The sequence below is a fragment of the Eptatretus burgeri genome, chromosome 8 (genome assembly GCF_056783735.1).
Source record: "Eptatretus burgeri isolate ZD-2024b chromosome 8, Ebu_testis_v1, whole genome shotgun sequence".
NCBI lineage: Eukaryota > Metazoa > Chordata > Myxini > Myxiniformes > Myxinidae > Eptatretus > Eptatretus burgeri.
Genome location: NC_140968.1, coordinates 94288758 through 94304814, shown reverse-complemented (window position 1 = coordinate 94304814; position 16057 = coordinate 94288758). Strand labels below are relative to the sequence as shown.

Sequence of the window (16057 nt, the reverse complement as noted above, 5' to 3'; positions counted from 1 at the left end):
TATACTGGTACTCATTTCGCCGACCTCGGAAGGATGACAGGCTGAGTCAACCCCCTGGTGTATTAATTCAGTGGCCCAACGGGGCTTGAACTCAGGACCTTTTGGATCCCAAGCCGCTGCCCTAACCACTGCGCCAACACCAGGCTTCCCCCGGCCCACAACTATATATATATATATATATATATATATATATATATATATATATATATATATATATATATATATATATATATATATATATATATATATATATATATATATATATATATATATATATATATATATATATATATATATATATATATATATATATATATATATATATGTGACCTGCTATGGCAAAACCCAACACCTGGTGGCAAAAATCAAAATTGAGCTTTTGTTATCATATCACTGGATTAAGTGAAGAAATTCCTTTTAAATGAAACCTTATTCAAAGGAATTGGTTGAAATTTGACGAAGTTATGGCTATTTTACTTATTCCATCCACCAAAAGCAATATCGAGATAATGCCACTTAAACTTTCACTTATAATTCAAATTTCACACACAAATCATGCACACATTCACTCCATAGCAACGGCAATAACCAGATTAACTACAGACTTGAAATTTCACACGCATAATGGACACATATCAGACTGTAATTTCTGTAAAAATGATGAAGTTTGAGTCATTTTTAATAAAGTTATGATAATTCAAAAAACAATACAAAAACAAAAGAATTTCGATGGTTTCAGTTACACGACATGCATGTTTGAAATACAAAATCAATCAGTCAATATCAATCACAAATACAAAATCAATCAATCAGGTATCTCGCAATACATTGTACCAACATTAAAATATGTACTCCATGTTCCATATCAAAACACTGTAGTGAAATATAAATCTGCAACAATCTAATACTGCAAGAGAATAGAACAGTGAATAGAACATTTGCTACCGAAAAGATGTGCCTTTATGTTCACAACATTGCCCTGATTACTCTGGTGCGGGACATACCAAGTCCCTCGTCTCCGGCCTACAAAACTCTCGGATCTGCTCATACAGGTACAGCCTACGACTGGCATCAAGTCCAGCAGGCTGGATGACAGGGGGGAAGTGTTGCGGGAGGTGATGAGCGAGCCAGGTCAAACATCTGTTCGGCACCATCTGACTTTTGCTTGTCCAAATTCCTACCACAATTCTCTTCAGAAATTCTGAAGTGGTAGTAAGATTTCACACGAGGAAATCGTCTGAAGTGCTTGCCCAGATGGTTGGCCCAGTCATACACCAGCACGAGCACTTCCCCTTTCTCATTGCCAACCAGCTGTGGAACATTGATGCCCTTCACAGTAGATCTGTTGACCACATCAACGATGTCCTGTAGTTGGGAGACTGGGGTCTTTCTGTATGTTTGCTTCAGAAGACCAAAGCACCAGACAGGGGCAAACTTTGTGTGTTCCTCCATGAACACGATTTACAACTAGAAACCTCACTCAGTTCACCCTTTATTTCACTTACTGCACGTAAAAGAACCTACCTGAAATCGAGTCTGAACCATGGGCATCAGCAGCTCCTTCTCCTGCGCCGGAGGTTTCGGCCGTCGTGGTCGTAGCGAAGTTTGGTCGTGGTCGTGGTATCATAGGTTGCTTGACGTAGGACAGCCCCCAAACAGCCATGTTTGGGTTACCCACGCTTTCCTCTTTGTTTCCGTACCAAACATGTTGGGGATGAACTCGACAGTGGAAAATTGTGAGCAAAAACAACAAGCGATATTTCTGCAATTTTCTCCATTTCGATCCCATTGTTTCAACTAATGTCTATCGATTGGAAAATGCATTCATGATTTAAAAAATTGATTAAAAATACTTTCTGAGCAGCTTTGGAGTTGATTTGTTTTTCAAAATAATCTGGAATAAATGCCCCAATCTGATCGTGTGAAAAAATCTCAAGTTGGTCCCTGAGGTAGAAATTTCGTGTTCGGAGGCTGCTTCATCGAAATGGGATTTGCCGAGAAGCGTCGGGTTTTGCCAAAGCAGGTCACAAATATATATATATATATATATATATATATATATATATATATATATATATATATATATATATATATATATATATATATACATACATACATACATACATACATACATACATACATACATACATACATACATACATACATACATACATACATACATATATATATATATATATATATATATATATATATATATATATATATATATATATATATATATATATATATATACCAGTGGGGAGAATAAGTATTTGATACACTGCCGATTTTGCAGGTTTTCCCACTTACAAAGCATGTAGAGGTCTGTAATTTTTATCAGAGGTACACTTCAACTGTGAAAGATGGAATCTAAAACAAAAATCCTGAAAATCACATTGTATGATTTTCAAATGATTAATTTGCATTTTATTGCATGAAATAAGTATTTGATCACCTACCAACCAGGAAGAATTCCGGCTCTCACAGATTTGTGAGGTTTGTCTTTAAGAAGCCCTCCCATTCTCCACTCATTACCTGCATTAACTGCACCTGTTTGAACTCGTTATCTGCATAAAAGACAGCTGTCCACATTCAATCAATCAGACTCCAACCTCTCCACAATGGGCAAGACCAGAGAGCTGTCTAAGGACATCAGGGACAAAATTGTGGACTTGCACAAGGCTGGGATGGGCTACAGGACAATAGGCAAGCAGCTTGGTGAGAAGGCAACAACTGTTGGCGCAATTATTAGAAAATGGAAGAAGTTCAAGATAACAGTCAATCTCCCTCGGTCTGGGGCTCCATGCAAGATCTCACCTCGTGGAGCCTCAATGATCATGAGAAAGGTGAGGGATCAACCCAGAACAACATGGCAGGACCTGGTCAATGACCTGAAGAGAGCTGGGACCACAGTATCAAAGAAAACCATAAGGAACACACTACGCCGTCATGGATTAAAATCCTGCAGCGCACGCAAGCTCCCTCTGCTCAAGCCAGCGCATGTCCAGGCCCATCTGAAGTTTGCCAATGACCATCTGGATGATCCAGAGGAGGAATGGGAGAAGGTCATGTGGTCTGATGAGACCAAAATAGAGCTTTTTGGTTTAAACTCCACTCGCTGTGTTTGGAGGAAAAAGAAGGATGAGTACAACCCCAAGAACACCATCCCAACCATGAAGCATGGAGGTGGAAACACCATTCTTTGGGGATGCTTTTCTGCACAGGGGACAGGACGACTGCACCGTATTGAGGGGAGGATGGATGGGGCCATGTATCGCGAAATCTTGGCCAACAACCTCCTTCCCTCAACAAGAGCATTGAAGATGGGGCGTGGCTGGGTCTTCCAGCATGACAACGACCCGAAACACACAGCCAGGGCAACTAAGGAGTGGCTCCGTAAGAAGCATCTCAAGGTCCTGGAGTGGCCGAGCCAGTCTCCAGACCTGAACCCAAAAGAAAATCTTTGGAGGGAGCTGAAAGTCTGTGTTGCCCAGCGACAGCCCCGAAACCTGAAAGATCTGGAGAAGATCTGTATGGAGGAGTGGGCCAAAATCCCTGCTGCAGTCTGTGCAAACCTGGTTAAGAACTACAGGAAACGTCTGATGTCTGTAATTGCAAACAAAGGTTTCTGTACCAAATATTAAGTTCTGTTTTTCTGATGTATCAAATACTTATTTCATGCAATAAAATGCAAATTAATTATTTAAAAATCATACAATGTGATTTTCAGGATTTTTGTTTTAGATTCCGTCTTTCACAGTTGAAGTGTACCTATGATAAAAATTACAGACCTCAACGTGCTTTGTAAGTGGGAAAACCTGCAAAATCGGCAGTGTATCAAATACTTGTTCTCCCCACTGTATACTTTAATTGTATGAACATTTTTAATGTATAAATACAACATGAAATCACAGTTTGTTTATTAACAGTGTGTTATGATACAACCTTGGCCGATAAGATGACCTCAATGGACCCACACTCGCCTCCAAGCTGTCTCGCCTGAGTTTGAATCTCAACCCAGCTATAAAATGTCATCCTGGTGTTTCACAGGTGGGGTGAATCATGTGTGTGTTGTTCATATGTGTTAAACTGGGCGTCCTGTCTTCTGACATTAGTTATTAATGGATGTTAAGAACCCCATGGTGGTCCTTCATGAAGAGTGGATGAGTTATTGTCGGCACCGTAGCCAAATTATAAATTCCTGCCCGAACTACTTTTGAGAAGTCAATGAGAAACCACCCAGTCTGAGTGTGGGAGAGAGGAGGACATTGGGGGGAGAGACAGAGTGGGGGAGGGAAAGAGAGAGAGAGAAAGGGGGGAGGAGGGAGAGGATGTGAGAGACAGGGGAGTAATGATAGAGAGGGGGAGAGATAGGAGAAGGAGGGGAAGGGAATAGAGGGCAAGGAGAGAGAGAGAGAGAGAGAGAGAGAGAGAGAGAGAGAGAGAGAGAGAGAGAGAGAGAGAGAGAGAGAGAGAGAGAGAGAGAGAGAGAGAGAGAGAGAGAGAGAGAGAGAGAGAGAGAGAGAGAGAGAGAGAGAGAGAGAGAGAGAGAGAGAGAGAGAGAGAGAGAGAGAGAGAGAGAGAGAGAGAGAGAGAGAGGGCAAAGAGAGGGAGGGGGGAGGGAAATATGAGGGGATAGGAAGTATTGCTGGGGGGAGGGGGGGAGGAAGAAGCTTCCTTCTGCATCCATCCATTTTACCTTATTCCTCCTGATTTCATTGTTTATCCAATTCTCTATCTATTTTGTCCTTTAACTGTACTGTCGGTGTTCCCCCTCCTCGCTACTGTTCCTTTTGTGTTGTTGCGTCCTGATGTGTATTGTTGTAGCTCTTCCAAGAGCCTCGACTCCACACAAAAAAGTCATAGGTTGGCAACTATTGTACAGGCTTCATCATCCGAATGGTCTCATTCTGTATTGAACTCCCTTGGAAGTGAAGTCATCGATTATATATTGTGAACCATGGTGAGTGTGCGTGCGTTCATCTGTCTCTCATTTGTGGCGGCCGCTTCTTGTGCTGCATTGAAAAGGTCAATGTTCACTTTTGAAATGACAGGAGAACAGACATGAGTAATGTTCATGCCAAATTTTATTTCACAACCAGGATATTTTGCACTCTTTGAAGACAAATCCAACCTCTGCCACCCGATGTTGCACCACCATTTTGTGTTGGGTGGTATAAGAAGCATAGAGCTTTGGCTCTGCATGAAACGAAGAGTGCAACACAATTGACCTTTTTAAAGTCCAGGAAATATTACTTAAATTGATAGATTAACTTAAACTGTCCAGCTCACTGGGGACGGATGCTTTTGCGAGCTTTTCTCATCACTTGGGATGGGGACTCTTCGTAGTATACCAATAAAAGGCAAAAAGCTCTCTCTCTCTCTCTCTCTCTCTCTCTCTCTCTCTCTCTCTCTCTCTCTCTCTCTCTCTCTCTCTCTCTCTCTGTCTCTGTCTCTGTCTCTGTCTCTGTCTCTGTCTCTGTCTCTGTCTCTGTCTCTGTCTCTGTCTCTGTCTCTGTCTCTGTCTCTGTCTCTGTCTCTCTTTCTTTCTCTCTCTCTGCATGTATTATTGTATTATTTACACAAAAGACATGGCCATCATTCAATCTGGGGAGAAGAAGAAAGCAAGAAGAACATGAGAAGAAAGGAAAAGTATGGAGTATGGGGTCGACTTCTTCCTTCACCTCACACAGCCCAACACAGCGAGCCCAAATACACTGGGGGATAACGTGGTGGTGAGGTGTTTTTAAGAACATGGAGCTGAGGTGTATTCAATAATGTGGAGCTGAGGTGTTTTTAATAACGTGGAGATGATGTGCTTTAATAACGTGGAGGTGAGGTGTTTTTAGTAATGTGGAGGTTAGGTGTTTTAATAATGTGGAGGTGAGGTGTTTTTAATAACGTGGAGGTGATGTGTTTTAATAACGTGGAGGTGATGTGTTTTAATAACGTGGAGGTGATGTGTTTTAATAACGTGGAGGTGAGGTGTTTTTAATAATGTGGAGGTGAGGTGTTTTTAATAACGTGGAGTTGATATGCTTTAATAACGTGGAGGTGAGGTGTTTTTAATAATGTGGAGGTTAGGTGTTTTTAATAATGTGGAGGTTAGGTGTTTTTAATAATATGGAGGTGATGTGTTTTAATAACGTGGAGGTGATGTGTTTTAATAACGTGGAGGTGATGTGTTTTAATAACGTGGAGATGAGGTGTTTTTAATAATGTGGAGGTGAGGTGTTTTTAATAACGTGGAGTTGAGGTGTTTTTAATAACGTGGAGTTGATGTGTTTTTAATAACGTGGAGGTGAGGTGTTTTAATAACGTGGAGGTGAGGTGTTTTAATAACGTGGAGGTGATGTGTTTTAATAACGTGGAGTTGATGTGTTTTTAATAACGTGGAGGTGAGGTGTTTTTAATAACGTGGAGTTGATGTGTTTTTAATAACGTGGAGTTGATGTGTTTTTAATAATGTGGAGGTAAGGTGTTTTTAATAACGTGGAGTTGATGTGTTTTTAATAACGTGGAGGTGAGGTATTTTTAATAATGTGGAGGTGAGGTGCTTTGAATAACGTGGAGGTGTTGTGTTTTTAATAACGTGGTGGTGAGGTGTTTTTAATAAGGTGGAGGTGAGGTGTTTTAAATAAGGTGACAGTGATGTGTTTTTAATAACATGGTGGTAAGCTGTTTTTAATAACGTGGAGGTGAGGTGTTTTTAATAAGGTGAGTGATGTGTTTTTAATAACGTGGAGGTGAGGTGTTTTTAATAAGGTGAGTGATGTGTTTTTAATAAGGTGGAGGTGAGGTGTTTTAAATAAGGTGACGATGTGTTTTTAATAATGTGGTGGAGAGATGTTTTTAATAAGGTGACAGTGATGTGTTTTTAATAACGTGGTGGTGAGGTGTTTTTAATAACGTGGGGGTGAGGTGTTTTTAATAAGGTGACAGTGATGTGTGTTTAATAAAGTGGAGGTGTTGTGTTTTTAATAACGTGGTGGTGAGGTGTTTTTAATAAGGTGACAGTGATGTGTTTTTAATAAAGTGGAAGTGTTGTGTTTTTAATAACGTGGTGGTGGGGTGTTTTTAATAAGGTGACAGTGATGTGTTTTTAATAACGTGCTGGTGAGGTGTTTTTAATAACGTGGGGGTGACGTGTTTTAAATAAGGTGACAGTGATGTGTTTTTAATAAAGTGGAGGTGTTGTGTTTTTAATAACGTGGTGGTGAGGTGTTTTTAATAATGTGACAGTGATGTGTTTTTAATAAAGTGGAGGTGTTGTGTTTTTAATAATGTGGTGGTGAGGTGTTTTTAATAAGGGGACAGTGATGTGTTTTTAATAAAGTGGAAGTGTTGTGTTTTTAATAACGTGGTGGTGAGGTGTTTTTAATAACGTGGGGGTGACGTGTTTTAAATAAGGTGACAGTGATGTGTTTTTAATAAATTGGAGGTGTTGTGTTTTTAATAACATGGAGGTGAGGTGTTTTTAATAACGTGGAGGTGAGGTGTTTTAATAACGTGGAGGTGAGGTGTTTTTAATAACGTGGAAGTGAGGTGTTTTTAATGACGTGGAGGTGAGGTGTTTTTAATGACGTGGAGGTGAGGTGTTTTTAATAATGTGGAAGTGAGGTGTTTTTAATAACGAGGTGGTGAGGTGTTTATAATAACATGGAGGTGAGGTGTTTTTAATAAGGTTGCGGTGATGTGTTTTTAATAACGTGGTGGTGAGGTGTTTTTACCTCTGCCACCGAAAGTGAAGGAGGTTGTTTTCATCCCTTCCTGTGTGTTTGTGTACTGGATATCTCAAAAGGTTGTGGAAGGATCCAGATTAAATTTTGTGGACAGGTTCATTGTCTGACAAGGACGAATTGATTAGATTTTGGTGAAGATCCGGATTCGGATCTGATAATATTTTCAGTCATTCTTCACCATTGAGAGATAGGGATAAACTAATATATAGCATGATATCTGAAAAATTTACGGACAGATTCGGACGAAACTTGGTGGACACGTTGAGTGTGTGATCCCAACGAATTGCTTCGATTTTGGTGAAGATGCGGATCTGGATACAAGCATTATATATTTTTAAATTAATTCTTCACCATTGAGAGATAGGGCACAAAAACGATCTATCAGTCAGGTCAGGTAGGCAGCATGCACCAGAGCAGCGCGTCGCTGCGTCCACTCTCTGCCGGTACTCCAGGGGCCTCCGTCTGGCCATCCTCCAGTCAGATGTCTGGCCCATCCCCATTTCCTTGAGATGCCGATCAACCTGCTGCAACCACGAGGCACGTGGTCGGCCCATTGGCCTCCTCCACTCATGAGACTCCCTCGCTGAGAGAATCTGGTGAGCAGGATCAGCGTCAGGAAAACTAGCTACATGTCCATACAGCCGCAGCTAACGCTCATGTACTATGCAGGTAACAAATCTCATTTGAGTCTTTCTCAGCAATCACTCATTGGACACAAAGTCCGACCAGCGATCGCGAAGGATTCTCAGAAGAGACCTGGTACCAAAGGAATTAAGTCTCTGTCTCAGATCCCTGGTCAGAGTCCAAGTCTCACATCCGTAGAGCAAGACTGGAAGCACCAAGACACTGAAGACTCAGACTTTCGTCCTCTCGCACAGGTACCGGCAGCACCACACCCCATTATCCAGTGAATCCATGACTCCCCAGGCCCGACCCAGACGTCTATTGACCTCTGACGCGCAGCCAGCAGAGATATGAATATCACTGCCAAGGTAAGTGAATCTCTACACGACCTCAACATCCTCACCACAAACAGACACAGACAAAGTGTCTCACCACAAACAGGCACAGACACAAACACAGATATACAGTATACAAAGTATACAAATTCGAGGGTAGTCGAGGAGCTTGAACACAGAACGGATCAGGATGTAACAGAAGGAACAGTAGAGGGACACCAACAGCGGGATTGTGGGACAAAATAGAAAGAGATTTGGAGCGATGTGCTCCATGTTGGGAAGATGTGCTCCAAGTGCCATCTGCTCCATCATTGGGAAGACTTCAGCGATGTGCTCCATGTCCATGTATGTTGGGAGGAATGAGGACGAAGCATGGTTTGGACAAGATGGATAGAGTAGTAAACGTCATTGTTTTGGAACCAGTTTGATCTGAGATGCAAGTGAACAGCTTTATTGAAGATCTGGAGGAAAGAATGAGAAGTCGAGCTGAGCAGTGATCCTGGATTTAGATAGTTTCACCAGAATGGCCTTGATGGTGTCTCCATGTGCGCCTTGCGGATACCCGGGGGGAGACAAAGCACGTTAAAGAGCAGAGGGTAGAAGCCCAGAAAGGAGGCGGTAGATGACAGAGAGACACTTTGTGACTTTTCAGAAATAACTGTACTTAACTCCATTAATCGATATAATGCTGCTAATAAAGCCCATTAACGCATATTTACGTCATTTCTCTCTTTCGATTTGCAATGAATCCTGCTTGGCGCAGACAACATTATTTGACGTGAAAGTTATTGTAATATTATCGCCGGGATAACTACTTTAAAGTGCAAATTATATAACGCAGGCAGTGGAGCTATAAAGCTGACGTTTGAGTGACTCATAATTTAATTGGACCATACACATCACCCAATTACCTGCGGGAAAAGTATCATCGGGAAACAGCCACATACAGCCAGAACAGCTGTCTACAAGCTTGTCACCTATTGTGCGTACGTGTCGTGTTGGGAAGCATAAAATGGATCATAATTACGTTTAAGTTTTCTGTCTGACAAGTCTGCTACAGTTTCATGTATAAGTGCGTAGTGAACGATTCGCTGGGATTCATTAGTATATCTAAGCCTGGTGTTGGCTTAACGGTTAAGTTGGCTGGCTAAAGATGTTAGGGTCTGAGTTCGAGCCTCTGTCGTGTTGTTAAATAACGCCAGGTGGGTTGACTCACCTGGTCATCCTTACTGAGGTTGGCAAAATGAGTACCAGCTTACTGGAAACGGAGGGCACCGCAATGGGAGAGTGGTGCTTCCAGAAAATGATGCAGCCATAGGCTGTATATGATATGATGATGATAGGTGGTTTATTTGCTGAAAAGTATAGTTTGCTTACATGCAATTGAAAACATCTTCGTCCTTCCAGTTTGTACTTGCAAGTTGCTGGACCTTCAAAAGGCCCTCCTTTCACAGTTTGATTTTAAATAACTATGGAACTACTTGCTACATACAGGAGAAAGAGGTTGTTAAAAAGCCATCTGTTAAATTCCTCTGGCCACTTACCTCAATGTGATGGACCCTTGGCCAATGCCTGCATTCACTTGATCTCCGGGGTCCCTCCGAAGGGTTGTGGCTTCTCCTCGACTGAACATCCACATTAATCCACAAGAAAGGCGACAGGGCAGCCTTTTCCTAAATCGAGACTGCACCAATGTAATGTGGATAAATTTATTGTACAGGTATTTATATTTATACTTAACATATCATGTGACTATTCCATTTATTAAGTTATGTACTGTATGTACCTTCAGGTCATTATATAACCTGCCAAGTGAAGTTGTATTCCCGTCATCTTTCCTTCTGGCATAATGCACATTAACCTTTGAAGTCGCTGATTTCCATTCAGTAAAGGTGGATTCATGCATTTCAAACGCCCTTTTAACCCGGCATCTCAGCAGCACCGAGGTATATACGTGGTACCTCGTTCGTCAATATTACCTTCTCTTCCTTACATTCTCCAACAAACCCTCACGACCTCCACTGGGAAACGTCCTCGCAGACAATTTTCAACAAAAGATGAGTGCATTTATAAAACAAGGATGAGTGAATATTTTGCAGAAATGGTCAGACGGTGAGCATTGCTCGGGTGAAAAGCAGAGGGGAGACACACCGGTGGCCAAAACCTATCATGCATTGAACAAGAGGACCAAGGATAAAACGAACGAACACACACACACACACACACACACACACACACACACACACACACACACACACACACACACACACACACACACACACACACACACACGGAAATTTGGCGACTTCAAAAGATGAATTTTCATTGGATTAGATAATTAGAGATGAAGGAAAATATAACTTCACTGGGCAGACAGGTAACATGCTCTAACAGCATGCGGAGAATAATTCACTTAAAAACGACTTCTATCCATTTTGTTACCAAAGGTTTTGTCAGAAATACGGTATTTTATACTCAACCATTCTTACAATTAAATATTGAAGGCCTTTAAACGCTATCGTAGTGCAGGCTATAAGTACCAAATATTTCATAATGTTGTGTAAGTACCAAATATTTCATAATGTTGTGTAATTACCAAATATTTAGTGATAAATACTTTGTGATGTGTAAGTACCAAAGGATTATCATCACTTGCATCTCCTGCCATGACAATGCAATAACCAGCCATTCTTCACATTGTCATACATTATCCATTGTACTTTCTCTACAATGTATTTTTCAGCAATACCCCAGGTACAACAGTCATTGGTAATTACTTCCATGTACATTTTCTTAAATATGGATCCAAAGAGCTTGGTTGTGTAGGAATTGAGTGTTTATGTATAAGACATGTGAAGTTATTTTCTGTGATCTAGAGAAAAATTAGGTCAAGTTAATACCAACACTGCAGGAGAAATAATGAAATGTTTTTGAGCACAAACAATTGAAGTTTGAAAAAAAAAATTTCGTGCAAAAAGTTTTTGCACTCGACTTCATCCCGAGTTTGTTTTTCTTTCCCCTGTGCTGTGCCTCCATTATGAGTGAGAATAGACATTTTCCAAATTTCCATCAGGAATAGTAAGTGTTCTTCTTCTGCAGGTAATATCATTGGCTGAGGGCATGGCTGTGCCGCTGATGGAACACCCTTTGTCGATTATGGCAGGAATTTGGAATTTGTTTTGTGTGCCAGTGATAGCTCGCATACTCTTCCCAAAGGATACCATGGGATCTTTAACGTCCACCAACGAATGCCAGCAGACAGGACACCCAGTTTAAGATCCATCCAAGGGATGGTACACACATTGATAAGTCACCATGCCTGTGAAACATTGGGAGGACAGTTTTTAGCTGGGTCAGGATTTGAACCCACTCGAGACGGCTGAGAGGCGAGTGTGCATACCTCATGGCCATCCTGTCAGCCCTATCAGGAACAGTACATGGTGTCTTATGAAATAATAATGGTTTTCCATTGTTTGCAGGTTGATAAGCAGTGATTATTAACGACACACGTTTTATCGTTTCTCAAGCGGATCTTATGGAAAATCGATTTGTGCATTTTTGGTGTTTTCTATCAAGATGTGGTCTTGTTACCCTTGCCAGAGAGGGTATTGCATTTGTTCTGTTTGTCTGTCTGTTTGTTACTTGCAAAAATCGAAGCTTTTTCAAATACATTGGTTGGTCTTGTGCGTTATTGTGTCTTTGTTTGTTTGTATGTCAATCGCCTACAGGTCGCAATTTTAAACCGATCTTTACGAAACTTCGCCACATGGTAGAATTCGTCATAAGCAAGATGCTTATTATTCTTGAGGTCAACATAGGCCAAAGGTTAACAATTTTGCCAGATTTCTAAAATCCTCAATTTTCATCTGATTGAATTGAAATTTCAAGAGGATTTGCATATTTGGTCAATGAATTCAACCAACCATTAATTTTAAGGTCAAATTTGTTTTATGGACTTCGTAAGTATCGTGCTGTGCATGACATCTTTCTTGTTTGTTTGTTTTTCCGCACAGAATGTGAGTACGGTTTTTCTCTGCAAACACTTGTCGGATTGACAGAAAATTTTCACCAGAGGAGTGACGACTCATGTAGAATGTTCTAATGATAAATATGACGCCAGAGGTCACGTGGTGTGGTGGCCATGTTGGAAAAAAGGAAAAATTTTAGACCTCTCTATCTCCGAAACCATACCATGGAAAAAATTGAAACTGGGCACATGGCAAGTAGTCCATGTGGGAAATATGTTAGATTTTGTATGATGCCAAAGGTGCCTTCGTTATGACGTCATTACATATGTAGAATGCTATATCCGATTAGTATGAAAAATTTTGAGGGTCATCTTGTGATAAATTGGTCGACAGAAAAAAATTGATGACGTAATCGTTCATGTGGTTCAACAGCCATATTTCAAAATAAAAAACAAACCTTCAAAAATCTTCTCTGAAATGGCTCAACAGATCGAGGCGAAACTTTACAGGTATGACCGCCTATCCATGAGTAATAAAATGTTCCCACATATGACGTCATAGGTCACATGGTTTGGCATCCATATTGGATTTACCCAAAAACCTTTAAAAATCCTCTTCTCCAGAATTGCTGGATAGATCTATGGGAAACTTCACATACATGTTCCCTGAGCCTTTGGGAGACCAGTTTGTTCACGACTAATTGATAGGTCAAATGGTCTGGGCATATTGGATTAAACGAAAATCTTAAAAAGATTATTTCTCTTGTTCCGCTTCATTGAATAACGTGGAATTTCAGAGTTATGATCAAGTCGTGATGGGGAATATACATTTTAAATTTCAACCTGATCAGATGCATGGTCTGGCAGCCAGAATTATTTAATACTTTGAATATATGTACACATATATATGTATGTACTTTGAATATATGTATGTATATATATTGTTGTGGTTACCAGATTCGCAAACCACCATTCAGGTCCCTTAGGTGAGGTATCTCGGTAAGTACATGTGTAGTTAGGCCCGAACCCGTTGTCTAGTGGGAATACATGTCATTTATGCGAGCTGCGACTCTTCAGGATAGCCGTTTTTCTTTTACTATCTTTATTTTGGACCATCCGCCATGATTACCATCACAACCACAACAACAACCACCAACCACAACGCCGCTTCACCACAACCGCCATGACCTTTACCGTCACAACTCGCCACCATCGCATCACCGTCATCTCGCGCCACTCATGGGCACCGATGCTGGACTCGTGTAGGGCGCACGTTGAACAGCGTGTACAAAATCACAGATTTTCTGCTTCAAAAACGGATCAAAAACGACACACGCCCACTTTTTTGCCGTCCAATCGGTGAGCGAGGGGCGATTTGGCCCCACCTCCAGAACGATCGATATATGCAAATTTGTGGATCAAAAAGCCTTCACGCCCACTTTTTCTCGGGCCAATGGGGAGCGAGGTGAAAGGTCAAAGGGAGGGGGTCAAAGGCGAAGTTACGGGGGGGATAAAAGGACGGTGTTCGTCAGTCACCAGAGAGGGGCGAAGGAGTCGGAACGAGAGAGTCAGCAGAACGAGAACGAGGAGTCGGAACGAGAGAGTCAGCAGAACGAGAACGAGGAGTCGGAACGAGAGAGTCAGCAGAACGGGTCGGAGAGTCAAGAAGAGGAGAGTCGGAAGCAGAGGGTCAAGACTTCGCGGGCGGTGGAGCTGCTCGTCGTGTGCGTTGGAGTCGGAACGGAGGGGACGGAGCTGTGGAAAGGCGGCGACACCAGACGAGGGGGTGCTCGCGTCGTGCAGGAAGCTGCACCCGAGGGAGGCCGACAGCGCGACCTGGCCGAGGTGGAGACGCTCGTCGCACATAATAAAGATCCTCTATACCCCGAGCATCAGCAACCCCCTCCTGTTTCCCCCCCGCGCTGAGATAGTGCGACCAAGGGGGCCCCGTTCCCACCCCCTGCCAGGCACTGTCCACGAGGCCCGCGGGTTGCGGGGCCATCGCCGCTCCGCGTCTCATCACCAGACGGGTAGGCCCGACCCGGTCTCGGCCCCAGGCCTACCTCATTCTTGGGGGATTTCTTTTCCTTGGTTTTGGGTATGTGTTGTCGGCGCCGTCTGTGAAGTAGAATTGTATAAGTGTTGCCGTGTGCTCGGTAGTCGGTATTAGCTCTGCACTGTGTTTTCACTTTTATGTTTGCTTTTTGTGTAAATGGAATTGTCTTTTCTTTTTTTTGTGTGCATTTGGTGGAATTGTATTTGTGTGCTTCCCGTGTGCCGAGAATAAATGTGCTTTATTGTTGAACTGTTCTCCCGCTTCGCTTCGTCTTTTTCCCCATTGAACCCCCATCTTGCTTCACGTAAAGGGTTGGTAGTGGGCTGAGTACGCCCGATAATTAATCGAACCGTCGAGGTCGACGATAACACCGCTCGGTTATTCTGATAGTACGGAACGGGTCGCTTAAGTGGCCCGTGTCCGAAGTCGACCTGCGGCGAGGTGCGATCGCCCGGTCTACCCTCCGCGTGGGTACTTAGGTAGTTCGAATTTGGCGAGCAACCCTATCCCACGCGGGGGCTGATTGGCTCGATCGCGGTGAGACCGAAAGGTCCACCCGTGACTGGTTCCCGGCGTTAGTCCGAGAGGGTCACGACTGGATTGTCCGTCCGGTGGGCGACGTGCCGCGATTCGAGTTACGTGGCCGTTCGCACGCCGGCGGGCGCGAAAACCGCAACACTGGTGTCAGGAGTGGGATACAAATTCATCGCCCTCCTCGCGGCACTGGTATCGGAGAACAGGAAAACGGGCTGTCCTGTCTCCGGCTAAATTCACGGGAATCGGTCCAGGGGTGAGAGAAGCGACCCCCGATTCCCTCCAAATTACGAGCGAGCAAATTAACCCTTCACGAGAAGCAAGATGGCATCTCAAGGCGAGCGGGAGCCGGGGGTATTAGAAATGGATGTAGAATGTGTAGGATCCATGGTCCAGGATGGAATCCCCGAGCAGGAAATGTTGATTGTGCAGGAACACGGACTCGCCCAACTGAACCCAGGGCCCGAAATGGGTGCGGCAGCGGCCGCAGTGTATGACACCTCCCCCCCCCTCTCCACCAAAACCCTTCCCCAACCCTTGCCGAAACGGCTCAGCTGAGTGCATCCAACATGGCCCAGCTATGCGCCATGCTGGCGGCAATGAACGAAAAGATGAATGCGAAAATGATCGAAAAGATGGATACAAATACAAATGAAATGAAAAACGAAATGAATAAGCAAATAAACGGAATGGAAGCAAACATGAAGGAAGAAATGAAAAAGTTCCGGGGTGAGACGCAGAACATGGGCCGATGCCTGCAGGCGGGCATGAAGGCCGTGACAAAGGAAATAATAGTTGA

General features: G+C 42.8%; 1 protein-coding gene and 1 long non-coding RNA gene across 8 annotated transcripts in view; one reads left to right on the top strand and one right to left on the bottom strand.

Moving 5' to 3' along the window:
• Nucleotides 1-1962, bottom strand: part of LOC147022304 (uncharacterized) — a 19989-nt gene extending 18027 nt beyond the window's left edge. Inside the window, exon 1 of the long non-coding RNA XR_015061185.1 lies at nt 1525-1962. This is a non-coding gene — a long non-coding RNA (uncharacterized LOC147022304). The remainder of the gene's footprint in view (nt 1-1524) is intronic.
• Nucleotides 1-16057, top strand: part of LOC147022302 (uncharacterized) — a 443667-nt gene that overhangs the window by 73539 nt on the left and 354071 nt on the right. The gene's annotated exons all lie outside the window — the stretch shown is intronic.